This window comes from Phyllobates terribilis, unplaced genomic scaffold, assembly GCF_046119375.1.
Source record: "Phyllobates terribilis strain yellow unplaced genomic scaffold, ASM4611937v1 Scaffold_11__3_contigs__length_659146591, whole genome shotgun sequence".
In the NCBI taxonomy this organism is placed as follows: domain Eukaryota; kingdom Metazoa; phylum Chordata; class Amphibia; order Anura; family Dendrobatidae; genus Phyllobates; species Phyllobates terribilis.
The window spans coordinates 428194059-428203060 of NW_027362771.1; the positions used below are offsets into that span (position 1 = coordinate 428194059).

Below are 9002 nucleotides of genomic sequence, written 5' to 3' on the forward strand. Positions count from 1 at the left end.
TAACACGCTAGCGGCAGGACAGGCCAGGACCTCCAAGGCGTACAGAGCGAGTTCATTCCAAGTGTCCAGCTTGGATACCCAATAATTAAAAGGCACAGAGGAATCACGGAGGATGCTGGTATGGTCGGCAAGGTACTCCCTCACCATCTTTTGAAACATTCCACTCCTTGTGAGAGTACCCCGCGCCTCAGGGTCTGTCCGAAGGGAGGGTCTGAGAAAACTGTCCCAGAACGTTGACAGTGTTCCCCTGCCTCTTCTGGATTGGATTTGCCTCTCTCTCGCTTGTACGCCTTGGTTGGTCAACGAACTGTGACCTCTGCCGCTAGCGTGTTCAGATGGGAATTTTTTTAACAGTTCTGCAGCAAGGACCTTCTGGTACTGCCCCATTTTTGTAGACCCCTCCACCTCAGGAATAAGAGAGTGAAAGTTCTGCTTGTAGCGGGGGTCTAAAAGTGTCACCAACCAGTAATGACTGTCACCCAACATTTTGACAATGCGAGGGTCACGATTAAGGCAGCGTAACATAAAGTCAGCCATGCGTGCCAGACTGGTAACGGGCAAGACTTCCGTGTCCTCACCAAGATGACGACTGACCATGCTCTCCTCCTCCTCCCCCCTGTCCTCAGGCCACCCACACTGAACCGACTGTATGACAGTTGTACAGGTACTACCGTCTAAAGCGCATGATACAAGCTCCTATTCTTCCTCCTCCTCCTCCTCTCCCTCATCGTCCCCCAATGCACGTTGGGATGAGATGAGGCTGGGCTGTGTGTAATCGACCGCTACAGCTTCTTGATCTATCTCATCATACTCTGGCTGCAATGCCTCCTCTTTAATTCTCTGCTGAGAGCGTTGCAAAAGACAGACAAGTGGAATGCTGACGCTAATGATGGCGTCATCGCCACTCACCATCTTGGTGGACTCCTCAAAGTTTGTCAAGATGGTACATATGTCAGACATCCAGGTCCACTCCTGAGGTCTTATGTGTGGAGTCTGACCTGAATATCGACGGCCTTGTTGCAGCTGGTACTCCACAACTGCTCTCTTCTGCTCACAAATCCTTTGCAACATGTGGAGGGTAGAGTTACAACATGTGGGGACATCACACACCAGTCGGTGTGACGGAATCTGCAAACGCTGCTGCAACACAGCAAGGGCGGCGGAAGCTATAGCCGACTTGCGAAATTGTGCTGACAGGCAGCGTACTTTGACGAGCATCTCTGGCAACTCGGGGTACAATTTAAGAAACCGCTGAACCACGAGGTTAAGCACATGAGCCAGGCATGGTACGTGTGTGATCTCGCCTCGCCTCAGAGCCGCCACCAGGTTACGGCCATTGTCACACACGACCATGCCTGGATGTAGGTTCAGCGGTCTCAGCCACAGATCTGCCTGCTCTTTCACAGCTGTCCACAACTCACAAGCAGTGTGAGGTTTCTCACCTAAGCTTATGAGTTTCAGCACAGCCTGTTGCCGCTTGGCGGAGGCAGTACTGCAGTGCTTCCAGCTTGTAACTGATGTGGTGATATCTGAGATGGAGGCTGAACATGAGGAGGAGGATGAGGATGATGCGCAGGAGCTGTACACTGTGGGGACAACTCTGACTGACATAGGGCCCGCAATCCTCGGTGTGGGGAGGATGTGTTCCGTCCCAAGGTCCGACTGGGTCCCGGCTTCCACTATGTTTACCCAGTGTGCTGTCAGGGAGATGTACCGTCCCTGGCCACAAGCACTTGTCCACGTGTCCGTTGTCAGGTGAACTCTCCCAGTAACTGCGTTGTTGAGGGCACGGCAGATGTTTTGGGACACGTGCTTGTGTAGTGCGGGGATGGCACTCCGGCCTAAAAGGCAGCATTTCCAACGCAAGCAGTCGTGAAAAGTGCGAATTTAGGACTGTGGCCTGTGGGGCGTTAGCTGTGAATTTCCGCTTTCGTTCAAAGGTCTGGGATATGGACAATTGAACGCTACGGTGGGACGTGGACGTGGATGCTGTTTCTTGAGAAACTGCCATAACAAGTGAAGACTGAGAGGAGGGGGCATCTTTGCATGCAGTATGGTCAGGGGATTGCCTTGCACACACAACAGGGTGTTCTATTGCACGCACAACAGCGGAAGAAGCAGTGGTGACACCCGCTGAGACTGGTCGTGGACCCTGGGTTTCGCCCCACAAAGTCGGGTGCTTTGCTGCCATGTGCCTGATCATGCTGGTGGTGGTCAGGCTGGTAGTTTTGTCACCCCTGCTGATGCTGGCATGGCAGGTGGTACAAATGGCCTTTTTGCGGTTATCAGCAGAGTCTTTAAAAAAATTCCAGACTCTGGAAGACCTACAGGTTGTACTGGCAACGTCCCTCGTGTTGGTGTTACGGGGAACTGTTGCCCGCCTTCTGTGTGCGGCCACCACACTGCTTTTTCCTGCCTGTTGGGGTACTCTTCCTCCCTCACCCTGTGTGCTGCTGGCCTCGCTCTGCCTGTTCTCCTGCCACGTTGGGTCAGTTACTAGATCATCCACCACCTCCTCCTCTTCCACTTGCGCACCACGATCCTCCTCCTTACTTCCTGGCAATTGTGTCTCGTCATCGTCCACCTCTTGTGACAAATTGCCAGTGTCGACTTCCTGTGTCCGTGGCTGTTCAAATATTTGGGCATCGCTACATGGGATCTCCTCTTCCACCACTTCAAGCGGAGCAGGCGAGGGGCACAAATATGGAAATGGACCAGTGAACAGCTCTTCAGAGTGTCCAAGTGTGGGATCACTTGCTGTCTGACGACACTCGGCATGGTGGGAGGAAGGAGCATCAGGGTGAGGAGGAGTATGAGGTCGAGACTCACGGCTACTAAGAGTTGACCGTGTGGAAGACAGACCAGAGGTGGTGGTGCCCAGGTAACTGGAAGTATTATCTGCTATCCAATTAATAACCTGTTCACACTGATCAGTTCGCAATACTGGTGTTGTTCTGTGCTTCCCTAGCAATTCGGTCAAGAAGTGGGAGCGAGAAGATGTGGCTGTTGGTTGTGGCACATTTTCACCTTGGCCACGGCCCCGTCCTCTGCACGCACCATCACCAGAACGTCCACTTCCACGTCCCTTGCCACGCGCCTTGCCCATTGTAAAGGAAGTAAAATAGCTTACACTCGCACTATCAATGGAAAAAGGGTAATAAAAAGTAGATTAGAACCGTGAAAGAGGAAAACCACAGTTCTATTTCTCTGGCCTACACCCGACTCTTTTAAACAATCTGAACAATCAGGGAGAAACTATTATTGTTTTTCTTTACGGAAATTTTTTTTTTACCGTGGAATGGCAAAACCACAGTTATTGTTTACTGGTGTATACCAGACTTTTTAAAATATATATATTTGCGGCTGAACAGTGAGCGACACACTCAAACTGTTTTTTTTTAGATACAAATGGCCCAAAAGTGGATAATACAGAGGTTTGAACCGTGGAACTGCAAAACCACACTTCTATTTCTCTAGCCTACACCAGACTATTTTCAACAGATATATTTGTGTCTGAAAAATCAGAGACACACTTTTTTTTTTTTTTGGGGGGGGGACACCAAATTGTTAATAATACGGGTATTTGTACAGTGTGAAGGAGGAAAAAAAAAAAGAGGATTTAGATGAAAAAAAAAGGATTTTTCCTGGCCCCCGAGACCTGGAGCTAAGTCCAGCAATTTCAGCAACAGGAGCACACAGGACTGTATTGCAGCGTTTGCTGGTATAACCACTGCATCTCCTATACAGCCTGCCTGCCTGCCTGCCTGATATCTGGGATGGATATTAGTTCTGAGAAGGACTGTTTGTTTGATCTGGCAGCCTTTACAGACCCTACACTAACTATTTCGCAGGATATAATGTATCTCTCCCTAAATCAGCAGCGCTGTCCCTACACAGTCTGATCCGGAGCGACTGTGTCCAAGATGGCGGCGCCCGGTTTTAAATACTCAAGGTGACGCTGTGCGGCCAGCCAATCACTGTAATGCCCACAAACAACATGGCTGCAGCATTACAGTGACTGGCTGGCAATCGCTGCATGTTCATTGGCTCTGTAAATAGCGCCAAACATGCAGGGTGGAGACCCGAGCTCCCATCCGAGTAACCCGGAAATGCTCGGTGATCGCCGAACACCCCGAGTAGTGAGATGCTCGGGCGAGTACCGAGCAGTGTCGAGCATGCTTGCTCAACTCTAATAGAGATGATTAAAAAAAATTGGTTAGGTCATTAATAGCAGATTCGAGCTTGTGTGGCATTTGCTTCCTGTTCAGTGCTTGTCAGTTGATAAATGCAATGAGCCACTGAAAGCTGTTATAATTTAGATGGCTGAAAATTAGATGGGTGAACGTGACAAGGGAAGCAGATAACATTTAATCAGGAGTTATCAGTAATTTATTCATTTAAGTATTCTCCAAGGTGTTCAAAAAAGTGTGAAAATTCATTTCTTTGAAACAATTGGGACAAGAGTATAATTCTTTAATGATAGAGAGGTATAGGTGTGACATAGAATTGAGCCTGTCAAAGAACTCAATATGATTCACTCTATGTGCAGACTCGCTGCCTCACGGCCGGGAGCCAGATCGATATGAACAGGGCCGTCATCAAGGCATTACTACCTCTCACGGCCGTCAAAGCGGAACGGCGTGCAGCTCCAAAGGGGTCCCACCGCCTCTTCTATGACACGCTGGAGTCGGCACGTACGTGATTATGTCATTGCGTACTCACTGGCATCGAGCGCCAGGATGCCAGTCCGGAAGAGGAGCTGCGCCTGCAAGGATCGTATGAGAGATAAGTATGAAAAACTTTTTTTAAATAAAATTAATTTAATACAATTAATTAAATGGTCTTGGGGAGGTGGGGAGAGCACATGATGAATGGGGGGTGGGGAGAGCACATGATGAACTGGGATTGGGAGGTGAGGAGAGCTAATGATGAATGTCGAGTGGGGGATGGGGAGAGCAAATGATGAACTGGGATTGGAGAGTGGGGAAAGCAAATAGTGAACTGGGAGTGGGGAGAGCAAATGATGAACTGGTATTGGGGGTGGGGAGAGCACATGATGAATTGGGAGTGGGGGGTGGGGAGAGCACATGATGAATTGGGAGTGGGGGGTGAGGAGAGCAAATGATGAATTGGGAGTGGGGGGTTGGGAGAGCAAATGATGAATTGGGAGTGGGGAGAGCAAATGAACTGGTATTGGGGGTGGGGAGAGCACATGATGAATTGGGAGTGGGGGGTGGGGAGAGCACATGATGAATTGGGAGTGGGGGGTGAGGAGAGCAAATGATGAATTGGGAGTGGGGGGTTGGGAGAGCAAATGATGAATTGGGAGTGGGGAGAGCAAATGATGAACTGGGAGTGGGGGTGGGGAGAGCACATTATGAATTAGGAGTGGGGGTAGGGAGAGCAAATGATGAACTGGGGTGAGGAGAGCTAATGAACTGGAAGTGGGGGAGGGAGAGTGGGAGTGGGGAGAACACATGATGAATAGGGAGTGGGAAGTGTTCAGTCTCCACATAAGGTGAAGAAGGTGAGCCTGGGTGATAAGCGGCTGTGAGAGTTCCTACCTTCGTATCCTTGAAGTGAAGCAGACAGAACCATCACATCTATGCTCAGTGTCCATAGACTTGAATGTAAACCACAGCGTTGTTTCAATCCAAATCTTGGTTTATTAGAACCCGGATACAACACTATACTTGTGGGCACAATGTACTAACTTTCTCTGAAGTCGCTGACACAGGTTGATGTGTGTTTTGGTAGTCAGAAACTGATGCTTTCACAAGCAAGTAAATGTGGGTCTTTCTCACAGCATGAGGAAAGGAAAAAAAAGGCTGCTGAGAGGAAGTGACCCATGAACTGCAGTGAAAACACACCCATTATGAATAATTAAAATTACAGATACAATAAGTAACACATATTGGCCAGCAGGTGGCAGCATAGCAATATGACTAACAATAATAATACAACTAACTAAAGACAAGCAATGCAAACTACCAATTATACGACTGAACTGCCGAATAGCAATTATATCTGGGGGACAGCACATTCCCCGTCTGAAATTCCATAATGGATTTCACTATAGAACTATAGTCCTTTGAAAATAAAGTCCAAAAACCTGTAACAATAGAGGCATGTTAGCGTGTGAAGATGACACTTAACAATATAGTCTCATATTTTCCATTGTTGGAAAAGGGAAGATCTTCAAAGCAGGATCCAGTGCTATTCATCCTACCGGAACATCCTCGATTGGCAGTATCAGAAAAAGTTCGTTAATGGGCCTCGCAAATGTCTTAGGCTCACGTTTTCTAAGGATTCTCAGCTCCACCTTCCAGACCTTACCGTCTTTACTAGGAAGAGCCTTTATAACCATTCCCATAGGCCAGTTCCTTCATCAACACGATGTCTCCTTCTTTCAAGTTTGGTTTACTGTGTTGCCATTGTTCAGGTTCGGAAGACCTCCTGACTCTCTCAATGTGGTTACTGACGTATACATAAAAGCGCCTTGTGTGATTGTAACCCAAGACGACTTTACTGTCTGTGTAGTATTGTACGTCATCTATGTCGGTGTTCAGCTTGTGCTGAATGAAGTCTGCAATTTCCACCGCAAGCACAGTTCCACAAAGTTCAAGCCTGGCAATAGTGTGATCAGGCTTAGGAGCCAACTTAGCTTTGCCGAAAACGAACCCGATATAATCTTGATTGTCGGATCCCGTCACTCTCAGGTAGGCAACATCTACTAAGGCTTCTGTGGATGCATCCGAGAACACATGGAGTTCTGTCCCAGTGGTAGTAGAAAGTGAGGTTTCGGCATAACATCTCGGTATGTGGATTTCATCAAAGACTGCTTCCAGGTTTCCCATCTTGGCTCCTTATTGGGAGGAAGTGGGGCGTCCCAGTCTTTGACAGTCTCGGAAAGCTGTCTCAGTAGGGATTTACCGTGTATGGTAATGGGTGCTACGAACCCCAGTGTTCACCACTGACAGGACACCACATTTAGTGAATGGTTTGTCTGCACAGTTAATTTGGAAACCAAAAGAGTTGGCTGACAAGTCCCACCTCAGGCCTAAGCTTCTTTGCACAAGCGGACAGTCTGGTCCCAGATTTATATCCTTGAATCCTGGTGCGTGATCACTTGACTCGAAGGTTCTCATGATAGCCTGGCTGTTTGAAGCGATTTTGTGCAGTCTAAGGTTAGTTTGGCGCAACATTCCTTGGGTCTTCTTAAGTAGGTCGATTGCTGCTTCTTCAGTAGGTAGAGATTTGAGTACATCGTCTACATAGAAGTCTTTCTCTACAAATCCTCTGGAATCTGTTCCCTATTCGGACTCTCCTTCTAACACAGTTCTCTGCAGGCCATAGGTTGCCACAGCGGGTGAAGGGCTGTTCCAGAATACATACACCCTCATGCGATACTCCACCATATCCTTGTTAGTGTCGTTGTCCTTGTACCACAGAAACCTGAGGAAGTTCCTGTGGCCCTCTCTGACTATGAAACAGTGGAATGTCTGTTCAATGTCGGCAGTGATGACAATGGGCTCTTTTCTGAACCTCATCAACACTCAAAAGATATTTCTTTGTCTCCATTGATAGGAGAAGCAATGAATCCTTGCTCCCTTCTGCCGCTATTCTCTATGTGGCCTGAGCAAGTGTTCAGGGTGTAGGGTGTTTCTGGTCCATCGATTCCAAAAGCTGCAAAGAACTTAGGTCCGGCCAGGGATTGATTACTTTGATCGTCGATGATAGCATACATTTTCACTGCCTTTTCTGGTTGTTCTTCTGGGACAGCATTTAACCTCTAGGCATGAGTAGGACAGAGCTGTGGTAGACTTTGCGTGATTCTGTGGCTCCCCACCATGGCTTGTCAATGGACTAGAGGTAACTGTGCCAGGTAAATCGCTGGTGGCTGAGGTTGGATGCATAGCTGAAGCGTGCTTGTCACTACCGCACCCTTCACACTTAATGACAGATTTGCAGTCTTTAGCCATGTATTCTAATGAGGCACAGCACTTGAAACATACCCCAAGTTCGCTGAGGATTTTCTTGCGCTCCTGTATGGTTTTGGACCTGGAACCTCTGCACTTGTTCAGTGAGTGCGGTTTTTATGAATGGGACATTCACGATTGAAAGACTTGTCCCCCGACCAGGTAGTTTACTGTTTATCGGTAGGTACTGCAGGAGGTGGCAGGTTAGTCTTTCTAACGCTTATGCTGTTCTTAAAGGGAACCTGTCACGTCCTAGTTGCTATATGTTACACACACGTCGCTAGGTTCAGATAGGGGCGAGACCGGTTACATGAATTCTTTGGAATCCTGGGGGAATTGTTACTCAGGACGACCATAGACCATATGCTGCAGCTTTGCTCAGGCAAACAGGGATATTGACCCTCAGGCACAGACACGTGGGTTGTTTCACTTGCTGACCAGACACACTTGACAAGAGTCCTCATAAATGGTAGAACAGTATCATTTAAGAAGCCGCACGGCCAGTGCAAGTCAAGTCTTATGAGCAACAGGCTCCAGTGACAAACAGTACAATTTCCTTAGCAGCACAGCAGTTCACAGTCTTCCCAGTAGTACAGGACAGCATAGTTCTAATGCAAAGTGTAACATCCCTGGCGGTGTGCTTGCATAGTGCACCACCTCCCACTATGCAAGACCGCAATCTTACCTGTCTGTCCAGTCTGATATTCCTGCTCCAGTTCATGCTGTGTGCATGCCCCTTGACTGACTGCTTAGGGCGGCGGCCCGGTTACTTCCTGATTCTTATAGCTGCTGTGGCGCACCCCTTATGCGTCTCCAGCCTATTGCTGTGAGTCACTGGATATTTAAACCCCCTCCACCCTGTAGGAGGTGCCTGCGCAACACCTTCACTCAGTTAGTCCTTGCTACTGAATTGCCAGGTCCTGTCCTGTTATCTCTGACTTGTAGTCTGTTCCGCCACTCTGGGGGCCGCAATCCCAGACCTGTTACCTGTGACTTATAGTCTGTTCCCGCCACTCTGGGGGC

At 48.4% G+C, this 9002-nt stretch overlaps 1 long non-coding RNA gene across 1 annotated transcript; it reads right to left on the bottom strand.

The window, feature by feature from the left end:
- Positions 1-4438: 4438 nt before the first annotated feature.
- Positions 4439-5854, bottom strand: LOC141165217 (uncharacterized). Its single transcript, XR_012251097.1, has 2 exons — positions 5565-5854; positions 4439-4765 (listed from the first exon to the last, which is right to left on the bottom strand). It is a non-coding gene; the product is annotated as an uncharacterized lncRNA (long non-coding RNA).
- Positions 5855-9002: the final 3148 nt, after the last annotated feature.